The sequence below is a fragment of the Pristiophorus japonicus genome, chromosome 16, assembly GCF_044704955.1.
Source record: "Pristiophorus japonicus isolate sPriJap1 chromosome 16, sPriJap1.hap1, whole genome shotgun sequence".
In the NCBI taxonomy this organism is placed as follows: Eukaryota; Metazoa; Chordata; class Chondrichthyes; family Pristiophoridae; genus Pristiophorus; species Pristiophorus japonicus.
In genome coordinates this window covers 35,902,834-35,918,797 of record NC_091992.1, presented here as the reverse complement: position 1 = coordinate 35,918,797, position 15,964 = coordinate 35,902,834, and the positions used below count along the sequence as shown (strand labels likewise).

At 41.9% G+C, this 15,964-nt stretch overlaps 1 protein-coding gene across 2 annotated transcripts in view; it reads right to left on the bottom strand.

Annotated features, from left to right (window-relative positions):
- auts2a (activator of transcription and developmental regulator AUTS2 a) overlaps positions 1-15,964 on the bottom strand; it is a 1,264,571-nt gene that overhangs the window by 405,824 nt on the left and 842,783 nt on the right. The window lies entirely within an intron of this gene.

The window sequence follows — 15,964 nt, the reverse complement described above, 5'->3', positions numbered from 1 at the left end:
AGACAACACATAGTAATGTAATCAAGAATCATATTATTCCCACAGGAATGACAATATATTATGACATACTGATGTACCATGTGTCAATAACCCATGGTGTTCACACCATCCATTACCCTTCCATCTACTCATTTGGAAAATGTGAGGAGTGTTTAATGGAGCATACAATGGTCCTCCCATTCTAATAAAGAAAATCAAAGAGCAAACCTGATTTGATAGGTAAGCAAACACATAAATCATCAATCTCCCTAACATCCCTTGTATCAGTAGACAATTATTTTGTGACATAATGGTTTTTCACAGGCGAGTAATTTGCAGCATCTAACTATGCATGGATAAACCTTATTTTACAAGAGTGGCCCAGTGTGGAAGACATCATTGTGTGATATTTAATAGTGGTCAGTAATGCTAACCAAAACTGCAATTGGCAGAAGAGCTCATATTAATGAAGGTACAGCTAGAATCTCTGTTTTTTGAAGGCTATATATAAAGAAAAAGATTTGGATTTATATAGTGCCTTTCATGATCACCAGATGTTTCAAAGTGTTTTACAGCCAATGAAGTACTTTTGAGGTGTAGTCAATGTTGTAATGTAGGAAACATGGCAGCCAATTTGCACACAGCAAGCTCCCACAAACAGCAACATGATAATTAGATTTTTTGTTATGTTGATTGAGGGATAAATATTAGCCAGGACACCGGAGATAACTCCCCTGCTCTTCTTTGAAATAGTGCCATGGGATCTTTAACATCCACTTGAGAGAGCAGACAGGGTCTCAGTTTAACGTCTCATCCGAAAGACGGCACCTCTGACAGTGCAGCACTCCCTCAGTACTGCACTGGAGTGTCAGCCTAGATTTTTTGTGCTCAAGTCCCTGGAGTAGGACTTGAACCCACAACCTTCCAACTCAGAGGCAAGAGTGTTGCCCACTGAGCCACAGCTGACACATCTTGAGAACATAAATGAAGAATTTTGGGCCACAGAATTATGTCAGTAAGATCAGAGACTCTGCTTCACTTGCTGCACCAAAAACAATGATTATTTATTGTGTTTGGAAATTTCCATTTTGTTCCAATGTTTTTACCTTCCATCAACGTTACGTGATTAGCTGAGTGCAGCAGGTATTATTTCTGGGGCCATTGTTATTTTCGATGTATAATAATGATTTAGAGGAAGGGACGGTAACATCGCTCTCCAGGTTTACCAACAGTGCTAAATTGGAAGGGATTGTAAATAGTAGGAAACAGGTGGGCCAGTTGCAGAGGGCTCTAGATAGTTGGGAAATTGGGTGATATTATTTAATGTAAAGAAATTCAAAGGGGAGGGGAACAAACAAACAAAGGGAGAATAAAATAAATGCTGCTGAGCTACAGCACAGGAGAGAGTTAGTGGGAAAACTCTTCAACCCTTCAACTGTCACCACAACTTGCAGTACTGGTTAAAAAAAAAGAGAAAAATTCTTTGCATATATTGCTCAAAATATAGGCCACAAGTCCCAGGATGTCTGATGACGCTTCATGCATTACCTTGATCTTGTGGAGCTGCTTTGATGGCCTTGGGATGTCAGGAGGAATTGGCCCCAGGTTTTTATTTTTTCTTCTGTTGCCTCTACAAAGAGTTAGCTTTACTAGTGATTGGGGAAGATGATACATTAAGTTACACTATCTAACAGCTAGGGTGAGCATGTGGCAGGCCTGATGGTCATTGTTTGCCCTCTTTTTCACTTGAATGTAATACCCATCGAGTAAACAGGGGTTTAAAGGCTTTATCACAGTAAAACTTTCAACAAAAACATTAATATGTTAATATTTCTCAAATTAATGGACTCATAATTACAGTTTAAAGTGATTACTTAAGTTTTAATTAAGCACTAAAGTGCATTATGAAGTATTGTAAGAAACAATATTTCTGTCACTGTAGTAATTTGTCGAAGTTTACTGCTAACCCCACCTCAGGCCAATTAGTTCAGTATATGGTCCATTCATAAAATGGGTTTAACTAGAGAAAGTGTCTTTTATGAACGCAGACTTACTGCTGACCTGACCCTCCTGCGCCCCTGGTTATTCAAACAGCACCACTGGAGACGCATTGAAGCCTTTTAAATATTCTGATGTCCTGTATGACTACGTTCATTCACATATAACCTAGTTTGAGATATTAGAGCAGAATATCAATGACGGTTTGGAATAATAAAACATTTGGTCAGCTGTGGCTCAGTGGGTAGCACTCTTGTCTGAGTCAGAAGGCTGTGGGTTCAAGTCCCACTCCAGAGATTTGAGCACATAAATCTAGGCTGACATTCCAGTGCAGTGCTGAGGGAGCGCGGCAATGTCAGAGGTGCGTCTTTTGGATGAGACGTTAAACCGAGGCCCTGTCTGCTCTCTCAAGTGGACGTAAAAGATCCCATGTCACTATTTTGAAGAAGAGCAGGAGAGTTATCCCCGATGTCCTGGCCAATATTTATCCCTCAATCAACATAACAAAAAACAGATTATCTGGTCATTATCACATTGCTGTTGTGTGCAAATTGGCTGCCGTGTTTCCTACATTACAACAGTGACTACACTTCTAAAGTACTTCATTAGCTGCAAAGTGATTTGGGACATCCTGAAATTGTGAAAGATGCTATATAAATCTAAGTTTTCTTTCTTTCTTTGGTGGCAATTAAAGCCAATCACATTTAATAAACAGTGAAGCTACAGGCCAAAACATATAGCAGAAGGCGGCTTTTATACTTAGTGCATGATAGCGTCTGATTATATTTAATTCCCTATTTGTTAAAGGATTTTATTCTTGTCAATTTTCTCTGGTTTCCTCCCCTCCTCTCCATTCATGAAGGTGCTGGCTCCTTGGGCCTGTAGATCTTAATGAGCACCTCAGCCAAGTGGCCAATCCTCCCATATGAGTCTTGGCAGCGAGTGTTGCCAAGCTATTTGAGCGTGGGGGGCCGATGGCAGGTGAGTTCCATTCTGCCTTCACCCAACGACCACACACATGCACTTTCAGCAGGGACAAGCGGAGCAGTGATCAGGAGTGGGGAACTGGGATGGTTTTCCTCTCCCTAACCTAGAGGCACTAAGGGCAATCAGAACATGTCTTCTACAGACCGGGAACTTAGCACAGACCAGGAGATGAACCCAGAATGTGTTAAATGTACAATCCTAACATTTTCTTTTAAAGCATGATGAAAAAGAAGCAGCCGTTATATTTTTAATTTGATATGACGATTGATAGATAATCTGGCTATTGACTTTGATTGACAGTAAAGCTGCTCATTGTGAAAGATGCAGCTGACAGTTAACCCAATCAATTACCAGACAGAAAATGTTCTAAAGTCCCAAATGATTCCATGTCTTGACATTTATTGGCTTGTCATTCATGGTTATGTTTTTCCAGAGGTATATATAGTGAAAATCTGTAATTCATCCTCTCGCAAATACCGAACAGAAGCTTCAGCCCGCCAGTCTTACTTCATGTCGTTAAGCCTGAGTTTATACGATTGGTTCAAACCTTGCAACAGCTTCATTTCCAGGACGAAGCACGCAGCCAATAAGTGAGTGCAGTTAGTGGCCATTATGTAAGCAGGCTGTAAACCAGACATATGCTTTCCTTGCAGCCAACAGAAGATTGACAGGCTGCGAGTTGGCCGCCATCGTCACACTCGGCTCTTGACAAAGCTTCTGCTGCTTTGGAGACTTTGACGGCTCGGAGGTACCAGCTCAATTTCTGGCACCGAACTTCTCTGCTGACCTGCGGCCAGCTCACCAGGAGCATGCCATCCAATTTACAATTCTGTCCCCTCAAGAGCTCAACACGCCATTGCTTGGCAGAGATAGATAATCTCCAGCAGCTCATAAATTATGTAAAGGCAATAAAATGAATTGTGCAAAACACTTCAAACAGTTGCAAGTCTGAGACCAGAGTGCATTTTATAGACAGGAGCTGTACTTAAGGAGGTAATGCCTTTTTAACTGACTCATATAGTCTTAACTGATACAATATTCACCTCCTAACTGTCTTAAGCTTTGGCATACAGATCAATATACTCTGTATGTATATTTGTTTGCAGTCGGTATCTTCTCATTGCAAATATTAATTGCCCTAATCTATCAAACATATTTATTTTCAGAAAGGTGTAAGTTTTATGAATGAGATTCACAGAGCAAGTTACTTTTGCAGGCATACCATTAACAAATCATTACTTTGTCAGAGGTTTGGATCAGTAATCTGTCAGCATGCACTGCCAGCAAGACACTCTTCAGAAAGCACAAATAACAACTACAAATTAAATACCCACTAACTTTCAAAGTGCCGTCATATCCGAAGAGATGTGTGAGCATGCTTAAAGTCTGCCTGTATTCTTGGAGATGTTGATGCTCTTTTTACTAAAATAGAATACATGGAAGAGTCAATCTCCAATCCAGGATGCTCAGAAATTTGCTAAATAGTGAACTACCTGCATGATTCTACTTTCTCAACAGTACACTGTGAATTAAAGCAAATTAAAATGTAATGTAAAAATCTCCCCCCCACCAAACTGCCCACACTTACAGCTTTCCTTTCCTCCCTTCCCAGTTCTGCGCAAGTTGGCTGTCGTGTTTCCTACACTGCAACAGTGACCACACTCCAAAAGTACTCCATTGACTGTAAAGCGGTGATCATGAAAGGTGTCATATAAATGCAAATCTGTCTTTCTTTCTGCAAAGCTCAGTGCTAGCAGAGGGAAAGCAACTCAGCATCTCAGTCTTGCCCTTTAATGAAAAAAGATTCCTCCATACACTGAGGTGAATGGCTTTCTCACAAACTTGCTATCAAAAGTGGCGATCTACTTGCTTCTGTATCTCTCTGTTGGTGGACTGTGATTGGCGGCCAAGGAGCAGGAAGGGAAGGGGAGGTCGACAGCAATTACTCAGGGCCGTGTAAGTCCCAACTTTTTGCATTTGTGCTTTCGGCCAATTCAACATGGATGCATAAGCATGTTCTGTTCCTCGTCCTTCTTCTGCTCCAAATATTCCCCAGACGACAAGGCATAGAGATTTAAGGCAGGAGTTCCAGAGACAAAGCACTTTTGATACTTGTGCTTCCTTATTGTCATTTTAATCAATCATGCTTATCTAATTGTATTATATGCAGCCTAGCAATGCTAGCAGGACATGCAGAAAGTGCCACAGATACTGTACAAGAAGTCACAAATTATGAATTGTAAAATGTTATAGTAGCTGAATGACAGCTTTGTAAAGCTTGTGCTCAATTTAATTCCTGCTAAAAAAGTGCAGAATGATGTGTATCTTTTATACAATTTACTTTTGTCAGTAGTCGCTGCCTACACAGACACAACAAACGGTAACATGGCTTCCCCAATGGCTTTTTTACTGAATAGCGCTGACTGAAGTGTCTCATTCATGCAATTTCATGGAAAGTGCATTTTTATTCTTCAAAGCAAACTGTATTTTTCAAACAGGGAAATCTCTTCAATGGTGTTGTGATCCATTAAAAATGGGCCACTCTCTTTCCTTTGTGCCAAATTGCTTTGATTGCCTCCACGCAAGCACACAGAAATGACTTCCCCTGACTTGTGAAGCAGATGGAGTATGTTAATGCAACCCGGCATACTGCTCGATGCAAAAGTGCCATACTTCATTACGTTAAGATAAAAGGAGATCATTGAAGACGGGAAGCAGAATTGACTTTTTGCAGTCTTGACTTGATGATGATTTAATCAACTGCACCATTTCAGTTCTTATACACGCAGCTGTCGTTCCTCAGGTGCCCCTAAATGAGACTCTCACAAAGTACGGGGAAGGACAGGAATTGCAGTCACACCTTCTCTGTGAGGTGATATGCAAATCGAAGAGAGAAAACCGCCGCTAGCATTCACCTTGAAATTTGAAGGATTGCAACTGATGTGCAAGGCCAGCAAGTCTGAATCCATTTCAACTAAGCCAATTGGGCTCATTTGGGAACGGCAAGCTCAATAAAGCAGTTCTGTTTAATAATAAATTTGTTCAGTGAGGGGAAAATTGTATTGCAATGAAGGATAGAGAGAATGGATGTTTATATGAGGGCAAGGCCATCTTTGGTGAGTTTGAGCCATCTTCCTCAAATTTGAAATAAATACCACCAGCTAGATGGGAAGTCCACTCCATAATAAAACTTTTCTTTTTCTTAGGCAGTCTCCCGGAGCCGAGGATGACTTGCTTCCACATCAAAATGAGTTCTAAGGTGACTGATGAGACCAATGCGGGGCAGGTCCCGACCTTCATTTAAAGGGTAGAAGATGCCTGTGAATTCTTTTAACGTGGATTTTTTTTAATGTGTGGTGGCCGTTGCACACCAGCCACCACACGGACTTGACAGGGCAAGGTTTTGGTCCAATGGCAAGGGGATCCAAGATGATTGGAGACCAGGCTCTGCTGCATAGGCCTAACACACACACACACACCTATTCCTACTGACCCACCTCTCTCAGGTCAAATCTCCCTGGTTTTCAGAGATCGCAGTGTAGGTGAGCGCAATAATCGTGGAGCAGCAGCTTACGTCACCGCATTAGCATGCAGCCTGAGGAATGACTCACAAATTGTGGGTGGAGCTCAAGTGTCAATGCTAAATATGCTCCCCCCAATAGATGAAGAGTTCCTGGCAGTTTTTCTTCCCAAAGTGGGATGACCCTCATTAGGTCAGTTTGAAGCTGACTGAAGTCAACTAATCGAGTGACACACTGAGTTAGCCAGAACAAAGACTCAAACTAGCAACCCTCAAACTGTGACGTTACCCAGATCAACGCTCCCACACAGCTGCATCAAATTGGCATTTAATATCCGAAATCATAAAATGATCTATGGAATACTCCTTCAGCATATCACTGAATTCCATGAGCAATTGTTTAGGTTCATATATTGAAATGTCGTGGAAGAAAAAAAAATGGCTGTATTCATTTTATATTCATGCAGCTCTCAACAATACTAATTAAAAGTAGAATGCTTGTTAAAATGAGATTTAAAATACATTTAGTACAGTACTTATAGTTAATTAGTAAACCTAGCACTTCACATTAAGAAATCAGGTTTAGCGCATTACAGTAAATCTTGCAATATTAGCCTGGATTTGGCGATAGAAATAATGGTGAGGCTATCAGCGCTTACCTTTATTAAAAGTGTAAATGGGGCAGCAACATCCGGCGACCACACGTGCAGTTAAACACGGAAATCAGGAAGTTGCAGTTCGAGTTGCCCTGCTCCTCCAGAAGTTTGCTGTACAGGTATCTCGTCGAGAGAATCAGCATTAAAATATATGGAATGGCGTGAAGTTGCTGTACTTACATGATAGATACCCATTAAACGTGCCAGTAAATGTTAGGGCTTGGCCATTCCCATGCAAGTACATTTTTAACGGTGTGCTAAGACGTAATTACAGCCAAACAACCTCTCTGGCACTGAAAATTAAGCGTGAAGTCTCATTTCTCCAGATTTTAATTATTGTTAGAGATTTGAAAAAAAATTAAATATTTTAAAACACTTTTTCCTTCGGTCTCTTTTATCTCTCTCTTGCCTAAACCCATCTTTCTTTCCTGCTTTTTATTTTGTTTCTGTATATGATTTGGCTTTGGATTAAATATTCTTAATTGACATTTCCTGGTAGACGCTGCACTGCTCAGTAACCATTCTTCAATCTGATTGATTAAAGAGATACACAGTTGCTTGCCCTGTTCACATAGATACTAGATCCCCGGTAGATGATGCCACGCTGAAATGGCTTTCAAATCACAGCAAGTTCCGGTGCAAAATCCCATAGAACGTCTGTGGGCAGGTGTAAGTGTAATGAACAGCAGGTGCCCTTCATTCGCCACTGACCGTAAAATCCAGCCCATGATTTTGGCAACTTTGTGTTACAATTTTGATCACTGGAATTGGAACAAGATGAACAGCAATTTAGTCGGTTTGATTTGTAGTAATTACTGCAGAATACATGACAAAACACCACTGCTGCTTTTCTCCTCCATTTTCTCAGCAATCTGATTCCATGGACAAATGCACGTTGTGGTATTGTTGCCAAGTCATGCAAATCAGGAAGGTTTCTGTTAAATCCCTGCTCTGTCCTAAGAGAAGGGATCTCACTCAAATGTCAACAGCCTCAGCCTTTAGGAATGGTGCAAGAAAAATGACCCCGGGCTCCCACTCCATCACGATCCAGTAACTCCTGGGTGCGAGACATTGGCCAAGGGCAGGACTGGGCTCAGCTGTGATGGTTGAACAGACAGTTGACATTCACTATTTAGATTCACAGATGAAGAATGGCAAGTCATCATAATCTGTAAAACTGCACCACAGCATGAATCACTGGAGACGATCGGGTAAGAGGTGAACATTGGGGAGGGGAAGGAAAGTCCTGAGATATTATTTAGTTTGCAGTAGTGACAAACCGCGTTTCCTTTATGTTTTACTATGTTGAAGGCACTATATAAATGCAAGTTGTTCTTGCTGTTGTAACACATAATCTTCCCGAACACAAGAAAAGTCTGAGATGTACTGATTGCAAACGTTACATGTGCCTAGGAATGCTTATGCCGTTCAGGTTTTCCTGAGCCAGGAGTGTATATCGAGTTCAGAGAACTACCAGCACTCTATTCCACATCTCCTGACATCACCAGAAAATTAGAACATTAAATTATTAGAACATGAATACATTTACAAAAGAAATCAGGGATGAGAAAAGGCTATTCAGCCCACTGAACTTCATCCCTCGCTCTGATTGTAGTGCCTAATTGTATTTTGTATATAATTGCTTTCAAACATCAGTAGCAAGTTGATCTTCATTTGTTCCAATAATCCAAGCTGTCTCAATTCAAACTGTTATAATAGTTATTTTATCCGAGGACCATGGCATAAATAGATTTGTATTAATAAAGTTACATTTGACAACACCCCTGTAATGTTCGACTGGCTTAAGAGTCTATTTAACTTGTAAGTTATATTTTTCAGATTCCAACACATTTTAAAAAGGAGTCATTTAATCTAATTAAAACATTAAAAGAAAAAACTGATGCTTTGGGCTGTAACAACTTTTACTGCAGCAAATTTGCCCAACCACTGGGCTAGAAATATCCTGTGAATTTTCCTTTTGGAAGGTGACAGGTTAAATGAGCATTATTTTCTGGTAAATTGTGTTGGGTCTATCACATTGTTTGTTCTGTGACAATATCACTGTTTTGCCATTCATTATCTGAAGCTACTCATTTAAAAAAATGTAACTGGAATTTAAATTAAAAAACAGAGTTTGTGTTTCTACAGATGGAATAATTAATAGAATAGAAACTTATCGCACTGTGCAACACAGAAGGTGTACGGTGGAATTTTCAGTGCAGGCTGCCCAGGACATTCCAGCAAAATAGCCTAAAATTCTATTGTACAGCAACAAGACCCCTTTAATTTCCTACACCAGACCTTCGAAAAGATGAGCAAGTAAAGAAACGTGGTCTCTCCGCAGATACAAACAGTTAATGCTGCAGATTGCCTTGCTGTGAGTGCGGGACAGCATGAAGGATGGCTGCCATCGCCCCGGTCCAAACCGACAGTGCCAATTTGATGTGTTGCTGTCAAGGGCCTGATAAAAAACCCAGCATCCTGATGGTTTTCTGATGCGAACAGTCGCATCGCAAAATGGCTTTTGGTCTCCCACTGCCTCTGCTTCCATCTGCTGCTGAGCCACGGTGCAGCCGGCTGCCTGCCTGTCACAGCGTGCATTCAAATTAGCTGGGGAGGTGGTGCTCAGTTGTGCTAATTACGTTTTAATCATTAGAAATGTGTTGGCAAATCAACCCTTGATTGCCATCTCCAAGCCTGCCTTCTCTAGCTGATTGAAGGACCTGGCTGCATTAGCAGAGGCCTGCTGGGCATCCCTTCCTGCGCAAGATGGATACGGTGATTGCTGTTCCCAGCCGGCCCACCACTGAGGCTGTTCTGGCACATTATTAAAAAGCCACAAGCCTCTTTTCAAATCGTGCCGGCCTGAGCTCTATTCATTCTCGTGTCTCTATATTTAGAACACCTCAGTAGTTTAACTCATCTGTGGTTTGTCAAAAACCAGACTGTTAATGTCACACTGTTAAGGGCAATGGTCATGTTTTGTCTTCTGGTACTGTAACACACTTTCCTCTAGCTTTGGATTCCGTAGATTCATTTACACAGATAAATTTCCAGCTTGCAACATATTTATAACACCATTCGAGCCATGAACACGGAGGTCCCATTTTCATAGACCTGTCTCTCTTAACCCTTTGTCCTCAGCATACTGAACTGAAATTTTGTTGTGTTGAAAAAGAATGCCAAGGATACAGGTTTTTGCAATATCAGTCCGAATAAAATACCTCTCTTCTAGGAGATGTACAATTATAGTTTGAAAATAATTGCGCTTCTCTTATTAGATCTAAAATTACAACCAAACAGTATTTGAATCTAAAAATAATTCTGCAAGCTGGTCTATATTTCAGGAAGATAACAATACATGTCCTAACTCCATCATATAGACCAGGAAGGCCCCAGTTTCGATGCCTGGTCGTCGCACATTTGCTGATCTCAACTAGGGTGGCATTGAGGGTGTTACATTTGGCTTTGGTGCCTCTAGGATAGAGAAGGAAACAAATAAGCTCGGCTTCCAAATCCTTAATTACGATCTAGTGACCCCTGCTGAGAAGTACACGCACATGGGCATCAGGTGACAGCATGGCTGCAGTACCAATCCTCCTCATTGTCTCACTATCACGGTCATACAGCACATGGGTAAGGTACTGAGGGTATCCAGATCCTGTGGATCCAAACCCCAACACAAATCAGCACCTTCAGGAAACATTAAGCACAGTCAAATGTCGATGGGTTTTGGTACCAGGAAGACCTGTCACTCAAACTTGCTCGCTCCTGCTCAGTAACTTTTGCGACTTATTTGTTTGTATACTGAACAGACGACCGTACAGGAGCGAGGCATCGCATGCTGAAACAGGAGACGTAGGACAGACAGGTGGGTTTCAAGATCACTGGGTTGGACATCTCAAATTTTATGAGATGTTAAACATAAGCTAGGAAGTTACTTAGCACCAAAATAAAATACATTTTAGTCGGGTACTCATTTGGGAGGGGAAACTGACACCAGACCGGTTTGGTTTGCATGAATTGCAGAGCTCACTAGCTGATTATTTAACAGCATCCGAGAGTGATCTTGTGTAAGTCAACAATGCAAACAGCCCTGCTGCCTGGAAAAAGAGCTATTCTTGCAAATTGGGGGGAAAAAAGAGATTAGACTAAATTAAATATTTTTTCTGTGCTTGCACCTATCAGTAGTCATCAGCTTTCTCAGTAACTAGAATGGTTCCAATTTCCTTCCTTTTCCCCCCTGCAAAGCCAATGTAGCAATGTAAAGAAACTCGAACCTTGGAACAGCGAACATATTTCCAACAACACTGTGGTAGTTTCCAGTCCTGTCTATCATTTTGGCTTTTGCAAGTGCGATTACTAAATGCTGTGACAACTCTTTAGACTCTTGTACGCAGGGGACCAGACTGCCACTGACAGAATGTGACTCACATAGGGAAGGATTTGATCCTCTCCGTCGGGGTTGAATTAGAACCAAAATCCCAGTGGTGAAAGGGTCGCGATTGCTCTTCTCATGCAAGTCACAAGGCAGTCCACCGAAGATTTTTTTTGTGTGTCAAGGCAGAGACATTCATACAATATTAGTAATTTATATCATAAAATGGATGACCTGGCTTTAAATTCAATCCAGGTATAGATGAAGCAGCCTCTACCATCCACACCAGTTACTGGGACATGGTTAATGGAGTTATTCACTTATAAAACCTTTTTTTCCAAACTCTAATTGATTACAATGCTAGTGTGAAATATTTAAATTGACAGTGATGGGCTTTGCTCAAAGCGACACTAAGTCCTCATGATGAAGTACAGGTTGAACCTCCCTTATCTGGAACTCCTGAGACCTGGTCTGTTTTGGATAAGGATTTTTCCCAATGAGGGGTAGTCATGTTAAATTGGATGGTACAGGTACTGAGCAAGGGGATATCGGGGCTGGCTGGCTTGGGGCTGGGAGTGCGGCAGAAATATCATGGGGTTGGGGGAGGGGGGGTGGCGGTGGTTCACGGAGTCAGGCCAGCGATTGTGGGAGTCGGCAGCGTGGAAGGACTTCAATTTGTCCAATGTGTTCATGTCAGAGTTCTGCGCATGCATCACCCGATGGCCGGGAATGATCCTGGACGAGGGGAGGTTCTGGATAAGGGAGTTCTGGATAAGGAAGGTTCAACCGGTATTTCCTTTCATTATCTTCCTGAGTTCTCCCTCCATTTAATTACTCTTTCTCAATGGTTTCTTATTCCTCTGGTCCTGACAGTCGATGTTGACTTACCCAAACCACCTCACTTGTTATTACATATTTTTTCCTGAAAGAAAATGACAGGAAAATAGTTGACATCCCATTGTAAGGATCCGAACACCAGTTTGTGAAATGATAATGGGAAGAAGTTTGTTTCTGTGACAGTAAACAGAACTCGCTGATTGTTTATGTCCATGACCATTAAGGGGGTGTTGTGCCAGATAGAAGCTACGAAAGGGTTTGCATGAGGCCTGACACAGCACACATCAATCGTGACTGTTGTTACCCACTTCCTCCATTTGCCTGAATAGTGGAAATAATTAGTATTATATAATTATCACCAGATTAGAAAGAACCACAGGTCACCTGCAAGGAAGCATGCTTTCACTTGGAAAAATATGCGAGGTATATCTGGGTTGTAGCTCTAGCTTGTTGTTTTCACGGTTCAGTATTTATTTCTGAATCACCGCAGTGAGACAGAGCTTGAAGAGCACAAAAGCTACTCATGGAACAGTTCTTTGAGTTTATCGCTTAAGAAGTCAAACACTTTGTAAATTATATTTAAGGAACAGTTTAAAGTATTACCGTCATGTCAAATGCTGTTTCATTACTTAACTTCTGGTTTATTTTGCTTTTGTGTAAAACTATTTCTTGTAATAAATCTGTTTTATAGTTTTAACCAGAACAATATGGTCCAACATCATTATGTTCCCCCACCTATTAAATAAAGTTGAGAGTGGCCAACTCGTATGTCTGGTGTGTAACTGAAAGGTCAGTGGGATCGCCTTAAGACATGGTACAGGTACTCCTATTCATCACAAGCTTGCTAAATTGTACGTTTTGGCTCAGAGGGAACATGGGTTCGCCAATGGAAACTGCAGTCTGCCATGAACATGAATAAAGAGTTTTGGGAGAGGGCCCAGATCATAGCAATCCCAGTTAACTGGTTTTAATTGTACCAGTATACAGAAAACAAAGTGTGTTAAATATGGAACCTCATCAGGGTGCAGTTATACTACAGATACTGGTTTGTGACTGAAAATTTAAGAAATATTGCCAACTCTGAGTCCCTCTCTGGTGAGGAGAAATGGAGCTTGGCGGTTAGTGAAGTGTGGGACTGCCTGTTTGAGGCAGTCGGAAACTACTTACCTTCAATGTGGCTGGTTTTGTACTGGAGTTACAGTGCACCTTTTACATCAAAGCAAAATCAAAACCACTTCACAGTAATGCAAAATGTGTAGTGTAATGAGCCAAAAGGTTCCCTGATATAATATATTTATGGCCTCTCACTGACAGAGAACCCATATTAATACCTCTTTTTAATTCTTCACAACATGCTTTCTGTATGACTTTCAGCGTTGCACACAATGGACGAAGAACAGTAATTTGACCCACTTGGTAACGTGATCTGAGCCATACATTCATCATTCGCAGGCCATTACATTCGGTCATTTTCGCATTAATACGATGCTGATTATTTCCGTTGCTGATGTCTGAAATACAGCTGCAGCATTTCGGCTGAAGTCGTTATATCGCCAGTCTGCTGCAGCTTTAGAAGATCCCGCTCTCCACCGAGCTTGGTGGGAAATTGGGACTCCTCCAAAATGACTTGTGCTTTTATTTGCAAAAATCTGTCTTCCCCCTGGACTGCAAAGAGTCTGGACCACAAGACAAATGAGAAAGCGAGCAGCTGCCAGCACAGCCCAGTAGCACAGGCAGTGGAGCATCTACCTACCTCTCAAGCAGATGGTTGCAGGTTTTCGTCCGAATGCTGCCCGTCACTCAAGCCTGCCTGGCACTGCTGGAAGAGAGCTTTGCCAGCTCTCAAGCTGGCCTATTGTATGGAATACCTCAAAATAGGGCTGAATAATTTGTTATTGGGCAGGTGGGGGGTGTGGGATGTGTATGTGGGGGGGAAGTTGGCGCTAAAGGTTTGCTGTGCTGGAACTGCATCTCCCGTTGGCTGATGGGCGTGACTGAAGAAGGCTAACTATGTTGGTAAGCAGATTCAATCGGACATCGTAAAATCAAAAAGGGGGGAATTTAAAAAAAAAAGTCTGAAAATAATCAACTCTGTCTCCCCACTCAAACCAATTGGAAATAGAGCCTTGGATGATACCAGTCCTACAACCCTCCGCGAACTCTGCGTCCCTCCAACTCTGGCCTCTTGTGCATCACCGATTTCCTTCGTCCCATCACTGGTGGCCGAGCCTTCAGCTATGTTGGCCCTAAGCTATGTAATTCCCTCCCTAAACCTCTCTACCTCTCTCTCCTCTTTTGAGGCGCTCATTAAAACCTACTTCTTTGACCAACCGTTTGGTCACCCATCATAATGTCTCCTTATGTGGCTCGTAGCACATTTTACGTGACGTGCCTTGTGATGCTTTACTACGTTAGAAGCGCTACATATATGCAAATAGTCGTTGTCGGGTACTGATATAGTGTCACGCTGATATAATCAGCACAGCACAGCTCTCTTCAGGGGAGTCTGATGCAGCACGAGTGACTGCTGCAAACATCAGGACAACTTTATTTCACATCCCACACACCCCAGTCACATATTCTGAACGGATTGGGCACAGCTCCGTGGTCTACAAGGACACATTTCAGTGTTCAGGCAAGCAAGGACTACCATTCATCCTTTAAACAGTTCAAACACAAAACAAAACCGAGAAACGCAGCTGAGATCCATCAAAATAACTTGTCAGGAAGGCTGCTCCCCACGACAGATGTGGAGGCAGTGCTGAGAGTAGGATATGGCAGAAACAGATGGTGCCTGAGGGCAACTTTCTGTTCTGTCGCTCTCAGGGGTATCGCTGGGCAAGGAGGGAGGCTCTGGTGTTTGCAAGCAGCAGGTAAAGTCCATTTGTTATGCCAGCCTGAAACAGCTATTGGCATGAAAGTTAATATCTAAAGCCAACGAGCATTCTGCACGGTCACTTGCCTGGAAGACCCAAAGGAGGCAGACACAAAAAGGTCTCGGAGAATGTGACCACCTCCATCTTCCGAAGGATGTTGGGAAATTCTATTACAGATTTATCACAGTTATGCTCTCCTTCCACTACAGTGATATATTATGCTTACAGTACTGAATGTCATTTGCAGCTTTTGAAATACAGTACGCAATTTAACACACCATCTGTAAAACTGGTATCCTCTCAACATTATTAAGTAAAATTAGCCAATTCTACGAGGCCAGAGAACATTTCTTTAATTATGTAATTCTCTGATTAACCTTAGTCAGAGGAATCTGAATAATTGTCAGCACTATACCTTGCTGCAATTATAGCCTTCAGAATGTTATCTATTTCACTGTGATTCCTGGTACGTTGATGCAGTCACTGTGCGAGCAGACAGGGTCAACAGTAATTTTTGGTGTAGGCAGTTACAACAGTGAGGTCTCCTTAAAGTCGTGCTTTATATAACTGATGTATGAATGCTATTTTTCCCTTTTGTTTCCTGAAAGTGCGAGCCTGTTCTGGGTTCCACGTGCAAAGGCTGCCCTCCAGTATCGTGACTAAGTGATCATTCGTTACAAAAGCCTACAGTGTCAGCTGTGGCTTAGTGGGTACCACACTCGCCTCTAAGTCA